Source organism: Falco biarmicus, chromosome 7 (assembly GCF_023638135.1).
Source record: "Falco biarmicus isolate bFalBia1 chromosome 7, bFalBia1.pri, whole genome shotgun sequence".
Taxonomy (NCBI): Eukaryota; Metazoa; Chordata; class Aves; order Falconiformes; family Falconidae; genus Falco; species Falco biarmicus.
This window is the reverse complement of record NC_079294.1, coordinates 42,787,839-42,800,871: the sequence shown is the minus strand read 5'-3', so window position 1 is coordinate 42,800,871 and position 13,033 is coordinate 42,787,839. Positions and strand designations below refer to the sequence as shown.

Here is a 13,033-nt window from a genome sequence, read left to right as displayed (position 1 = left end):
CCTCCTAATTTTAGTGATGTTCCTGATCCTGTGTCCTCTCAAACAATTAATGTAGAACAACTGAAATGGTGAACTTTTAGGAAGGGTTGATGGCTTCTGTGTGTGGTTTGCTGCTTAAAGGAAAAAAAAAAAGTAAAAATTGCTGCAGCTACAGTCTGAGGATTTTTATTAAGCATTTTCAAAAGATAAGGTAGCTGTCCAGAGAACTGGTGTAGAATACTTTTGTGCCCACAGTTGTTGCACTTGATTGAAAAAATTGACTGTTTTGAACAAAGTCTTGAAGTCAGGCTACAGGGGAATCAGTTCTGATCAGGAGTAATAATGAATTGCAATGATGGAAGGTTTTTCTAGTAGATCGTGATGTGTGTATCACTTTGAAAATGCATATATTTAATAATAATTTTATTTTAAAACATTTTAACATGTTATGGTGTTTTTATTAATACATTTTTATAAAAAAAGATTATTATTTTGCATTTATGCCCTTTATTTATTTTTATCGTTATTTTTTCCTTTCCAGTCTGTATGACAGGTTCTTAACTGTGGTATTTTCCTTGCATGTAAAGTGCATGGGCCTTCCCCTGGCATCTGCAAGGGTCTGGGACAGAGAAGGAACACAATACAACAGAGCTGATGTACCTGGTTAAATGGGCAGAAGGCAAGAAAGTGAAAGGGATCGTTTCTGGATAGCTTCCTAAAAGAAAAAGTAGAATAGCAGATTGCTGTAAAGTCTGTTGAACATCATTGGACATATTGCTAGCTCTTCTGTAACAGCATCTGCTTGCGTTCCCTGGTCTGAAGAGCTTGTTCTAATAACTTAATGTTGGACTTCAGAACTGATCAAGTTGTAATAGAGGTGGAGGCAAGCAGTTTGTTATTCTGGTTATAAAAGTTTGTGCATAATTAGTTGGGTTTTTTTTTCAAGATTTTTATGAAGTTAAAAAGATGTGTCTGCTGCAAAACGTCAGTTGCAGACTCAGCCTTCCTTACTTGATGGGTATTTTGCAGAAGCTAAAATAAATAATCAGTGGTATCTCAAGGATGATGAATAAATGCAGATAACTGTGTGTACCTCCTGGTAAAAGTATTAATTTTAGGACTTGAACCCCCACCTGGAGGTAATGGTTAAGCACTTGGATACAGTGATTTTTGTTCAGAAAAATCAGATAACCTTCATGAAGAGTAAGGTTAAGCTGAAATTACATGTTCTCTGGAGAAGTACTTTACTGACAGATTTTGATTAAAAGAATGAAATAAAGCATTTTATACTTTTCATTGTGAATGATGGCTAGGTATAAATGAGTTTGTGTAATGCGAGGGAAGTGTTTCTTTAGGGATTCTTTTATCATAAGGTTAGATGATCTTCATTAGAACTGTTATTTTTAATGGGTTTCTAAGGCTTTGAGGAGCATCAGAAACAATGTTTAGTGTCATTAAGAAGTAACTGTGGTTTGTGTTGGTTACAGTCTAGTTTTCTGTGGGATTCCTGGAAGATTTTTTGGGAAGTTTTAGGGATACGTTGTGTAAGATCTCTATTTTATCACCCTGCTTGTGCTGTCTACCTGATCTGAGCTGACCTTTTGTTGTTTAGGATTTCTGTGCTTCTTTGCAGTGTCATGAGTTTTAATTTTACGATTTATTCTTATGGTGAGTGTCTTGTCGTCTTTTTTGTGTGTGCTTGTACCAAACTTGGATTTTCTGGTTTTAAAATGCAGGTGGCAGTAAATTTGTTGCTTTCAAGTTTTGAATCTCTTGTCATATGGGTTGTGTTGTAAAGGAAGATTACTGCAAGTTAAACCTCTCATATTACAAATTGATATTGGTGATAATCAGAAACAGAGGAGAGGATGATTCCAGATTCTAGAGGAATTAAGTATTCTAATTTTTCTTTTATGTTACCCAGTAGAATGTGACGTGAATGCATAACCTTCCGTTAGTTTTCTTTGCAAGTTTAGCTCATGTGCTTTCCACTTTCACAATCCGACAGCAGGGCATAGATGTTATATGCAGTCTCTTTATAAATAAGGAAGTCTTATGTATTAAGTGGTTTATGACTTCACACAGGGTTAACTGTTCAGAACTGCTTATGGAGAGTACTTTTTCCCATCTGTGTGGAAACAAAAGTGAGAATGATGGCGGTTACAGCTGAGACAGTACTTGAATCACTGTAGAGAACATAACTTATTTGTTGAATATTGTGAGTGTTACCAAGGGAGAGTAAATTTGGCAGCTCGTTATCTTTGCTGTTTTCAAATAACATTTTTGGGGTAGCTTTTTGAATAAGTTGAGGTGGTACTGTGTTACTAGTCATCTTGGTTCTCTTTCACTTTTCCTTTATTCCACCCGGCCCATACTTCTCCTTTCTTCTCCTTTGCTTGTTCTTTATCACCATCTTCCTTACTCCCTTTCTACTTTTTCCTATAACCTTTGACAGATACAGTTCACATATTTTTCCACAAGAGGGTGATAAAACTCACTCATACATGTGAAAACAAGCACACCAGGTGGGATGGATTGCAGAGGTTCTTGAAAATCTCGATGTAATAAAATCAGCTGTATTTATAAAGAAAAAAAAAAGTCTGTTCACCTTCTTAAGCTCCATCCGTGTGTCACAGTGGTTGTTTGCGCTTCTGGAGACAAGACTAGACCTGTCAGGATGGAGATCCACCCCATGAAGAGCATGCCAGCTCCATGCTGCTCTGTTGCAGTAATCACACCTTACTGCAAGACAGTCTTTCCTTTCTGTTATTCGTGCAGTAATTTTCCTTGTCCTTTCTCCTCCATGCAGTCTCCTGATTTTTTTTTCTTTTTGTTTTTACCCCCTCCTGCTTATTATTAGAAGAAATGTAACCACTTTCCCCACCAATGCTAAGAAACATGAAATTTCTACTCATCTTTAAAAAGTGCAAAAAGGGTGAAAAGGCAAGGCAAAGAGAGAGAGAAAGTAGTCGCCACTGTCTATAATAGGTGATCTTAACTAGAAGTCTGTACCTGCTTTTGGTGAAACCTAGGCCTTAACAGGTGTTTTACTCAAGATTAAACAATGCTCTAGTTTCTTTTTTTAGGACTAGTAAGGATGGTGGAGAGAAGAGCTGAGAATTGTCTGTCTTAAGTGATGGAGATTGTGGCTGAAGTTCGGGCACCTAGTTTTGGCTATTGGAAAAGCAGTGCAATTGTCTCAGGGTATGTTGGATAGCAAAGGTAGGAGAGCAGACCTACTAGGTACGCAGCAGAGGGCTGGGATGCAGGGCTTTTTAGATGCACCTTGAGGAAGAGGCAGTGTATCAAGGTGGTTGTTAGCCTGTATTTTGGACGCCATAATCTCAAAAAAAACCACCAAAACGTCCATTGCTGGAGTTGCTTTAGAATATCATCTGAGCTGCCAGATTAAATCTTGATAGCCACAAGTAAAAAGAACTGCAGTGAGTCCTTTAATATGAAAGAAACGAGCAAATGGGATCTATATTGTGGGTTAGGCATAAGCTAGGCAGTGAAAAGGTTCCTGGAAAAATTCTAAACACTTCATTGCGATGAGTCAAAAGGAATTGTAGCAAGAAAGGAGAAAGGAACAAAACGCTTGAGGTTTTGTGTACCCCATCCTCCCATTAACTGTGAAATTTCAGGTCACAGAGTGAAATTTCTCACTCTTCCTTAATTTCAGGAAGACCAAACAAATGCCCCAAATAATAAATACAAAAGATGCAGTCTTTCAGGAAACCACGGAGTCAGTGAACTCATCAGAGTATCTCAGTTTTTGTCTCTTTCCAGTAGTAGGAAATCACAAAGGGAGGAGAAAGGTGTTGGATTTCCGTTTATCTTCCTGTTCTTTCAGTGTCCTGTTGTCCCTGAACTACCACATCCATAATGCCCACAGTCAAATTCAATAAACAGCATTTGGAGCACCTTGCTTGATGGGCAAGAAGGGCCCAGTTTAAGATTTGGTTCAGGTATCCCTAAATCTCAAGTGGGACAGATCTTCTAGCCCTAGGGATGAGGGGGACATCCCACCCCAAAGCAGCCATCCTACAAAAGAAAAAAAAAAATCCCCATGAAACCTAAATCATTCCTAGAAATTCTGTATGTGCTTCTGAGCTGGTTCTGTCAGACTATAAGGGAATTGGAGAGATTCTAAATGATATTAACATTGTAAAAGTAGTTTTCTTAAGTTTTCAGGATGTTCTCCTAATGAAAGAATGCCATAATATCTAGAAACAGAAGCAAGCGGCTAGAAGCAGGTTTTGAAGTATCTCTAAGCAAGTTTCTTTTATTTTATTTCCTGCTTGATCATTAAGTCATTCCTGTTGCAGAAACTTTCCTAATCAAGGATTTTTCAGAGAAGAGGATTGACATGTTCTCCAGAATAGATTCTGAGGTGACCTTATTCGACCGGAGTGCATCGTTGGTCTCCCGTTGTTTTGCATTTGCACGGTTGGTTCTGGCATGAACAGGCATTGCACTACAGCAAAATTTCATTTGAGAGCCAGCATCTTCAAAGTTACTTCACTTGTGGTGAAATGTGCCAAAACTTCATGGTCAATAAAAAGCGAATGGTTTGGAAATGAACATATTTTCACGTTTATTTGTTTTTGGATAAGTATTACATTTCTGGATTAAAAAACTCTTGATATTTCAAACATAATGGGAAAGCTCTACAACAACACATAATATAAAATAATAAAGCACAGACTGTTTTTTTCATTACAGTTGATCTTTTTCGATAAATAAAGCATTCAGTACTTGATAGTATTTTTACCTGTGTAGTTTTAAATATCTCGAGCAACAGGACCTATCTCGTGTCCATAGCTGCAGCAAAGATAGTTGAGTAGGGTGCCCACCCACGTCTGCTTCCTTTAGGGAGAGGAGTCGAGTGAGTGAAAGGGAAATAATTCAGCCTTGCCCCCCATTCTTAGATTCCATGGCTAGATAGACAGTGCCTCCCCCTCTTTTGAGCTCATGCCGCAGTTGTGGTTAATGTAGTTTTACTGCATTGTTGTTTCCCAGGTTTCTTGTCCATATTGAATATCTATATTTGGGATTATTTATCCCAGATGTATTAGTTGGTGTTTTTCCAAGCTGAATTTCACTTTATTTTCTGGTCATGTAAGAAATTTGCTTAGGTTCCTTTGTATTATTTCTGACTTTGCTGCTGCTCAAAGTTCCCCATTTAATATCCTCAGAAGATGTTATCTATATGCTATTTTAATCATATAGATCATTAAGGAAGTTATTAGTGTCTGGACTAAATTGACTCTTATCTCACTGGCATTTCTTTCCAGTTGGATACTTTGAGATTTGTATCTTTTTATTTCTAGACTTTTCAGCAGTACTGTTTTTCTCAGCCTCTCCTATCCAAAAAAATTGGAGGCAGTGGTAGACTTAGTACTTTCGGGTAAAACAGAAGTGTGGTTCATGTAGAATAAACTTTGTAAATCCAATCACAATTGAAATTGAAGCTGTATTATACTCATTGCGTATATATCTTCACATTGATTTCGGTATGCTGTCTTTGTACTTTGATTTGTACGGTAGTAGTTCTTAAATGATAAATTATTAAGTAAATATTTTCCTAGTGGAATGTGCTTTCTATTTTTGTATGTCATCTTGAGAACAGAATGTGATTCCTTTCTGTAGGGTCAGCTATTTGAAATACTTGCCTGTGTTTATTCTAACTGCATAATCTATAATCCTCAATATGTCTTTAATCCACTTTATCTCCTACAGAACTACATCTTTGGGATAGGGAAGAATATAGTGTGATAGAATCTAAAGGTGTAAAGTTAGGGAAGATGAAATTAATTTGAGGTCAGTATTGATAGATTTTTGGCAAATAACAGAAGAAATGACGAGTTAATACAATTAATTGCTACTTATTTTCATTCCTAAGGAATGAACAAATAATAAGTAGCAAAGAAATTTTGCAGTATTTCATATCTGGAAATATGATAAAAGTAAAGATGGAATTTACCAACTGGCTAGTCTGAAACATCTCCTACAGTGTTAAGGAAAAGGAATTGATTTATTTTCTTTTGATTCTTTGTGGTTATTGTGTGAAGTCGAATTGAACTTAAAAATATTTACCTTTGAATGCACAACTAAGGTAGAAACCAAGAGTGTGTGTTTCTTAGCACTGACCATTTGAGATTGAGTGGATGCATTAACCTGAAACAAATTTAGCTGTGGGTTCAAGGAGGGATGTGTGTGTGCCTGCACATGCGTGCTTAGAAATCTGGTCTTCGAAGGAAGAGTGCGTCCTGGTACTGATTTGTAGTGGTTCTGACAATTTGGTGTGCTGGTTTTATTAAGGATTGCACAAAAAGCTTCTGTTGTGGTTGCTTCCTTAGAATAATGGAGGATGAAAAACTTCTGAAAGATTTGCCTGTAGCCTATATTAATTACTAGGCAAAATGTGACCCTTTAACAAAACTGTTGGTGCTGTTGGGGGGTGTCTGTATTGATGGACTTGATAAATTGCATTTTTCAAGTAGAATAGGAGAATAGGGAAGACCAGTCATCAATAATCAGCTGTCAAAATTTCCGAAGATTCCGCCCCCCCCCCCCCAATTAACCCCAAACAAACTTTATTTAAAACCACTGCTTTCATATGTAAATTTCAGGTAAGAGTGTTTTATTAGGTGAATATTGAAGTGTTAGATGCAAATACAGCTGAAGGTCTTTTCCCAAGTGTTGCTGGTTTTTTTTTTTTTTTGTATGTTTTGGCAACTGACAGCAATTGAAGATCGTTAAAGAAAACACGTTGTCAAAGGTCAGATTTCTGTGTTTGTCTAATACTAAGATATTAGGTACCATTTGTCACCTAGTGACAAGTAGTCTGATTTTACAAGGTGTTTGGGTTTGGAGGATGAGGATAATGATTATATTAGTCTGATTTTACAAGGTGTTTGGGTTTGGAGGATGAGGATAATGATTATATTAAATAGCAAATTTGCACAGCACAGGTTTTTTTGTTAGTGAAGCCATACTACATAGCAGGCCTGGGTTCAAACATCACCAGAGCTTCTGTATTTTTTTATTATTTTGTTTTTAAGTAGTTGGTGTTAAATATTCCTGGGCTTGTATTTTAGAAGATGAAAATTGGCAATGTTAGGTAAATCTGGCACATTGGCCCTGACGTTTGTTGTTCTTACAAATGGTTAGGAGCATGTGAGCACTGAATCCCCCACATTCTTACAATACTAAAAAAGGAGGAAAAAGCTAGTGTGGCATTTCAGCATTCTGTATTTGTAAAACTTCTGAGAATCCTGCAAGGAGATGCAAATCACAGGAAAGCTCATTAACTCCATGAGTAGAGATTTCCTTTATAGATAAAACCAAAAAAAGTTAGCATGTAAAGCAGCATGGTCCTTGTCTGCTACTTGCCCTGAAAAATGATTTCATCTAATCCATTCCCTGGAAGGGCAGCAAGTGAATCTCAACACTGAAATGTCTGTTTTGCACCTGCATATGCCATTGCGATAGCATCCATATGACTGGAGGGAGGGTGGGCAGGCCTGCATTTTACTTTTTCCAGGGAGGAAATAAGTGCGAATTTCCATTTTTTCCTTTTGGACGACAAGAAGTTTTCTACAAGCTTCACTGCTTAAATTCATACTGTGCTTTCTGTGCTTCCATACCATTTTCAGTAAAAGAGCAGTTGCATGGAGACAAAGAGGCTGCTGATTTAAGTCTCAATAGAGAAGTCTGTTAGCCTTCAGCTGTGGGAGGATACTAAATGCAGCTAAGAGGCTGGCAGATGCTACCTGGACCAAAACTACTTGAAAATATTAAGCAGCTGTTTAGTAGGTTTGCCTAAAAACAATTTAATGACTGGAAGAGTTGCTGGGAAAAAAATAACAGAGGAGTTTTGGTTTAAAAACGTACTTATTGTCTGGATATGTTTTGCTGTTCGTGGTGAATAAAAAAACCCCAGAGTTCAGCTACAAATATTTTGCTAGTGTTGATGTGAGGTGGGGGGAATCCAACCCCAAGCCCTTCTTTCTCTTCCCACCCCCCATCTTACAATTTTTTTTGGTAAATTATGTTTGTTTATGCAACATTTTGGCTTTCATTTTCAAAGGGAGTAATACTGTTTCTGATTATGTAAGTTAAGCTGAAAGCTGTGGAGTGTTGTCTTCTGAAGTTTTCAGAATACTCAGTGTATCAGTTGCTGTTACTGGTTTTCTAAGCTGTAACACTGTGGAAATTTACCTGAAGGTTTCTTTTGTGCTGCAGCCTTTGAGAGCACCCTAAGGAGGCCAGAAGTGAGGTGGTGGGGACTGGGACTGAGTTTCTATGGGGTGCAGGCAGAGCTCCGTGTGTGACCCAAGAGGGGAAGTTTTCTTCATCTACACTCTCTGCATCCCTGCACTGGCCTCCTCTGCAGGTTGGATAGTCCTGGGTGCTGCCCTGGTTTCTCGCCTTGTTGCTGAGCCGGCGTGTAAACACTCTTCAGCTGTGTAATTTCAGACGTGTGAGATGCTGTGTGGGATGCATGAAATGAGCCACCCCAGCGTTTTTTGTTTTTCCTCTTGGCGGATGGAGAGGGGAGATAAGTTGTGTGAAGCTGTTGTGCTGTGTGACTAAACAGAAGAGGCCTAAGGAAGCCATTGCTCAGGACAGGGGTAGTTAATTTAAGCAGGGAGTATGAACTTCTAATTAATTTATAAGTGTAGTTCCCTTTATGACCTGTTCCATAGGGAGAGTTGATTACAGGATCTCTTGTGTTGGGTCATTAAATAGTTAACATCAATGGAGATATTTATGTTTCAGAAGCTGAGATTTGCCCACATGTGGAGATAAGCATTTCCAGTAGAACACATTTGTAACTACCTGGAAAAAAGTCAAAAGAGATGATTAATGTTTTGTATGGAATAGGTTTAATTTTGTGTGCCTCAAATTTTTAGCAGGTGCTGCAGAAACTGTAGGAAAAAAGTATCTTTTCAGCGTGTCCCACCTATGCTTCACATTGAGTGATTCACAAAGTAATAATCAAATGAACAAGAATCTCTCAACTGAGTCTAAATGGAAAATGTGGCTTTCCATGGCGTAATTATTCCAGAAATGATCATTTCATTGTAGGCAAGTTTAACTAAAATCTGAGATTTCTGCAAAATTATTTGAAAGAAAGAATACGGTTCTGTTTTTAAAGCAAGGCAAAGAAACAGTAAGAGCTTTGAGTCTTGTGTGTATCTGTCTTGATTACTAGTTCTGCTTCTGATAGAAAGGGGTTTTCAATTTTCATAAATGTGTTTTTGTCGTTTGCTTACTATTTTGTTACTACAGTAATGTGGCTGAAAGTTCTGTACGCACAGTTTCATAAATTTTCAATTTTTTTTGGTAGAATTTCTAGAAGCTTATTTCAGCAGTACACTTTTGCCCATGTGAAATGGTTGCTTTAGAATTTTTCCAGTGGTCACTTGCTGTTCATCAGGGGTGGGTTTTGTGCCATGGCTTAGACTTTTGCTTTGTGCGTGAACACCAGCCCAAATTTGGCAGAGTTCTGAGACAGTGGAATATTATTTTGTGTGTAACAGCTAGATAGGCTTATCATAATTAAGAATGATCAGGTGTTTTAGCATCTGTTATTAACCGGAGTGTACATGTGTCATCCTCAGAGAGCAAATGAGGATGATTTGTTTCCTCTTAGGTGTGACAGAGGCATCAGTGTCACTTCTGTTTGTAGCACTGCTAAGATCAATACTAGGATGCATCATGTGATCTGGGACTTGGCATACTTGAAGAAGCTATAGGAGAATGAGAGAGATGTAGATCCATTAAATGATCAAAGACCCAAAGAAAATGCCTTATGCCATACAATTAAAAAAGTATCTGTTTGAATAGTTTATCAAAAAGCTTGAGAGCAGATATGGTCATAGTGTCTTATGGTGAGAAAATACTGGTCTAAGACAAGAAGAGCTAATGCTGTCAGCTAAAGCCATAAATTAGGCATGTGTTTTTAATAATGAGGAAAAATATCTGCTGGCAGGAGCTGGTTAAAGTGATATTAGAGTGTCTGTTTACGTGTTTCCATCTAAAAGTTACATTTTAGTTGAATGCGAGTTACTGGACTTAATTAATGGGGGGGTGCTTCCTTAGGAAATCTTAGGGACTATCTGCTCTGTGAGCCCTTTCCATCTTGCAGTTTCCTAAATTAGCAGCTGTAAGACCCCCCCCGCTTTACCCATTTTAAAAGCTTTGAAAGTTTGTAGGAAAAGTGGTAAGGGATTTGGGTAAAAAGCGGGGCTTTCAGAAATTAGACTAGTTGGATATTTCCTTGGAGGAATTAAGACTTTGTTGTTTCCTCTGCTCTGTATATCTTGGGCGATGCTGTGCTAGTTGCTCAGAGCTGCTTGCTCTTTTGCTGCTCAGCCTGAAACACTGGGTTGTGATGTACAGAATGGATGACGACTTGAAATGCAAGTGAACTTGGTGGGAACTAGTCCTGAATACTACACAGCACTAAGTAAACATTCAGAAAAATCAGGATGTCTCAAATTTGGAATAGAAAATTAATGGTTGTTTTTAATCTGAATCTTTTTATTTCTCAGTGTTCTTTTAAATTAATACCTTGTGAGTAATACAGCATAAAAGTGACTGTCTTTAAAAATGTTATTTTTGTTTGGATTGAGAAAAACGAGATAAAATGGAATACAATGTTATACAAATTCTTTAAGATTCACTGCTTTTATTACAGCCACGTAACTAAAGGATTGCTTTAATTTATGTTAATAGAAGCAAATCTGATAGAATTATTTTTGCTTTTCTTTTAAAAAAATCATAGACTGTCACAAACATTTTTTAAAAGTCTTGATTAAAGGTAATAATGCAGCTTAGTGAAATTCAGGTAGGATCCAGAGTGGAGCAGTGTTGCTTCATTCATTCATTTTGAGCATGAAATCCCTTCCTTCCTAGCCAGATTTTTGTTTTTTAAAGTAATTATTCTGTTTTTTTAATTCATTATAATAATTCATTATTTCATTATGAAAAATAATTTTTTCTTCTGAAGAGTAGTGTGCTGGGTTTTTTCTAATTATTTTTTTACTCAGATCTGTAGTTCATTTTGTTGCTTCTTTAGATCTGTTTCTTCTCATTAGCACATTTTAGCAAGCCTCACCACATTAAAGTAAGGCTGTAGATATAACATAATTTTAAACTGCTTAAGCGTTTCTATTTTTTCACTGCCTTCTGCCTGTCCTGAGTGCAACCCTTTGCATACCCTTTATCCCCTCTTGCATTACTGCTGGGGAGAACGCTGATACCGTGTGCGTTTGTGATACCATGTGCATTTGTGATCTTTGTTGTCAACTGAAAACAGTTCAGTGGCAAATGTCTTGTGTTTGCTTGCTGTTCCCTTCTTTGGGTCAAAACCTCAGGGAATAGTGAACAATTTCTCCCAATACTGTGAAGTGATCTTCTACAGCACAAAAAGTTAATCTGTGTAGACTTTCAGTATGTTTATTCCACTAAATTTGTGGTGTAAAATGCAGTAATTTATTGTGTGTGATGTGTTACATGTCCTTATGCTAACTTTTGCCCTTCTTAGGCATTCACCTTCCCATTTCCAAACAAATGTCTTAAAAAAGAGTCAGGTAGATCACTGAAGGTAGAAGGGAAGGGCTGCCCTTACAGAAATGAGTGAAATCTCAGAGATGCCGATGATGTGATTTTTTAAAAGAAAAAGAAGGATGTTATCATGGCTGTTTCATGCAGACTCCTTAAAACTCAGTTTTTGATTATTTTTTTTTTTAAATTAATTTGAGGAAATGAAACACAATATGCAGATGAATCCAAAATTTGTGGAGTTTTGATATATACTTAAATACAGGCAGTGAATTGCTGAAATGAAAGCTTTTCAGCATCGCTTGTTGAAAAATGTTTATGCTCCCTTTTTCTGAAAATAAAGGGTTGTAATTTGAGCCTGCCTTTTTAAAAGAGGAGTTCCCTCCAATGTTGTTTCTAGGTTGAGTTTGAAGAAGGAAGTAATTTGTAAACTGTTGAAATACAGTTCGGTGTCAAAGCAACTGAAGAATAAAATTACTCTAAATAGTTGCTCTTATTTTGAAAGTGTGTCAGAGTGGAGGAGCTTTCTTTATGCATAGTTGCTATTGGCTGCACAACCCCCTTGTTTCTGCAGCTAATGATAGATAGGAATATTAATAATGTAATTCATGCCTGGTCATATTTTGCTGCTTAATCATCTTGTTTGGCACTCTCCCGGTCATGTTCTGTGTGGCCGTAATTCAGGAATGAAAGCTCACTCGGGCACTGGTATTACAGTCCAGTAATCAAAGAGGCTGGGATTATGCAGATAATGAAAGGACTGGTCAGCGTGTGTTTACCCACGAAAACTGGAGTGAAGTTAGAGACAGTAAACAGCTGGGGAGCTGCCTTCCGAGCCGGACGATGGCCGTCGCTCCTACGTCACAGCTGCTCTGAAGATCCTGGGTGGGTAGGCAGAACCAAGAGCTCGCAGGTTCAGAAACGTGTCAGCAGTATTACTTGTAGTTTCCGCCTTGAAAAACTTCACCTCTTACAAGTTTGTTGCCTTTCGTATGCTGCTGCTGTCAAAAGTAGTATTTCAAAGGAGGTTGCTAGCATTTTGTTAGAAAATAGTTGTTTTATAAGCAGTTTCCTGAACATCAACATAGACTAGAAAGATAGAGAGAGGGGCTATAGCATGGCTCTGAATGCAAATAAAATAGGAAGCTTGTTGTTGTAGTCCTTAATTTTTTTGTTAACAACTACACTTTTTAAAATCTAAACCTAACGTTTTCTTGGAGGCTGGCACTGAACCTTGGGAACTGCTTGTGATTCAAAGCGTTGCTATCTTCGTCTGGGTAACTTCTAAAAAACCTTTGGAATAGAAGGGAATTGCTTGGCTTGATACTACGGTGGTTGTAGTTGAGGGGGCACTATAATGAATGAAATGATGGGAGGATAAAAGGAAGTATCTAAAATGAAAGGGGAAAATAAGTCTGATTGGGGGTTTGGTTGGGTTTTTTTGTTTGTTGGTTTTTTTTTTGTTTGTTTGTTTGTT

General features: G+C 37.5%; 1 protein-coding gene across 4 annotated transcripts in view; it reads left to right on the top strand.

Moving 5' to 3' along the window:
- The window catches only part of PPP2R5E (protein phosphatase 2 regulatory subunit B'epsilon), a 77,404-nt gene that overhangs the window by 10,953 nt on the left and 53,418 nt on the right, over positions 1-13,033 (top strand). The window contains exon 1 of one of the 4 annotated variants that reach the window (XM_056345808.1): positions 12,282-12,441. The exons of the other annotated variants lie outside the window; for them this stretch is intronic. The gene's annotated coding sequence lies outside the window, so the exon portion shown is untranslated. Of the gene's footprint in view, positions 1-12,281; positions 12,442-13,033 lie in introns of those variants that run through there. 4 annotated transcript variants of the gene reach the window in all.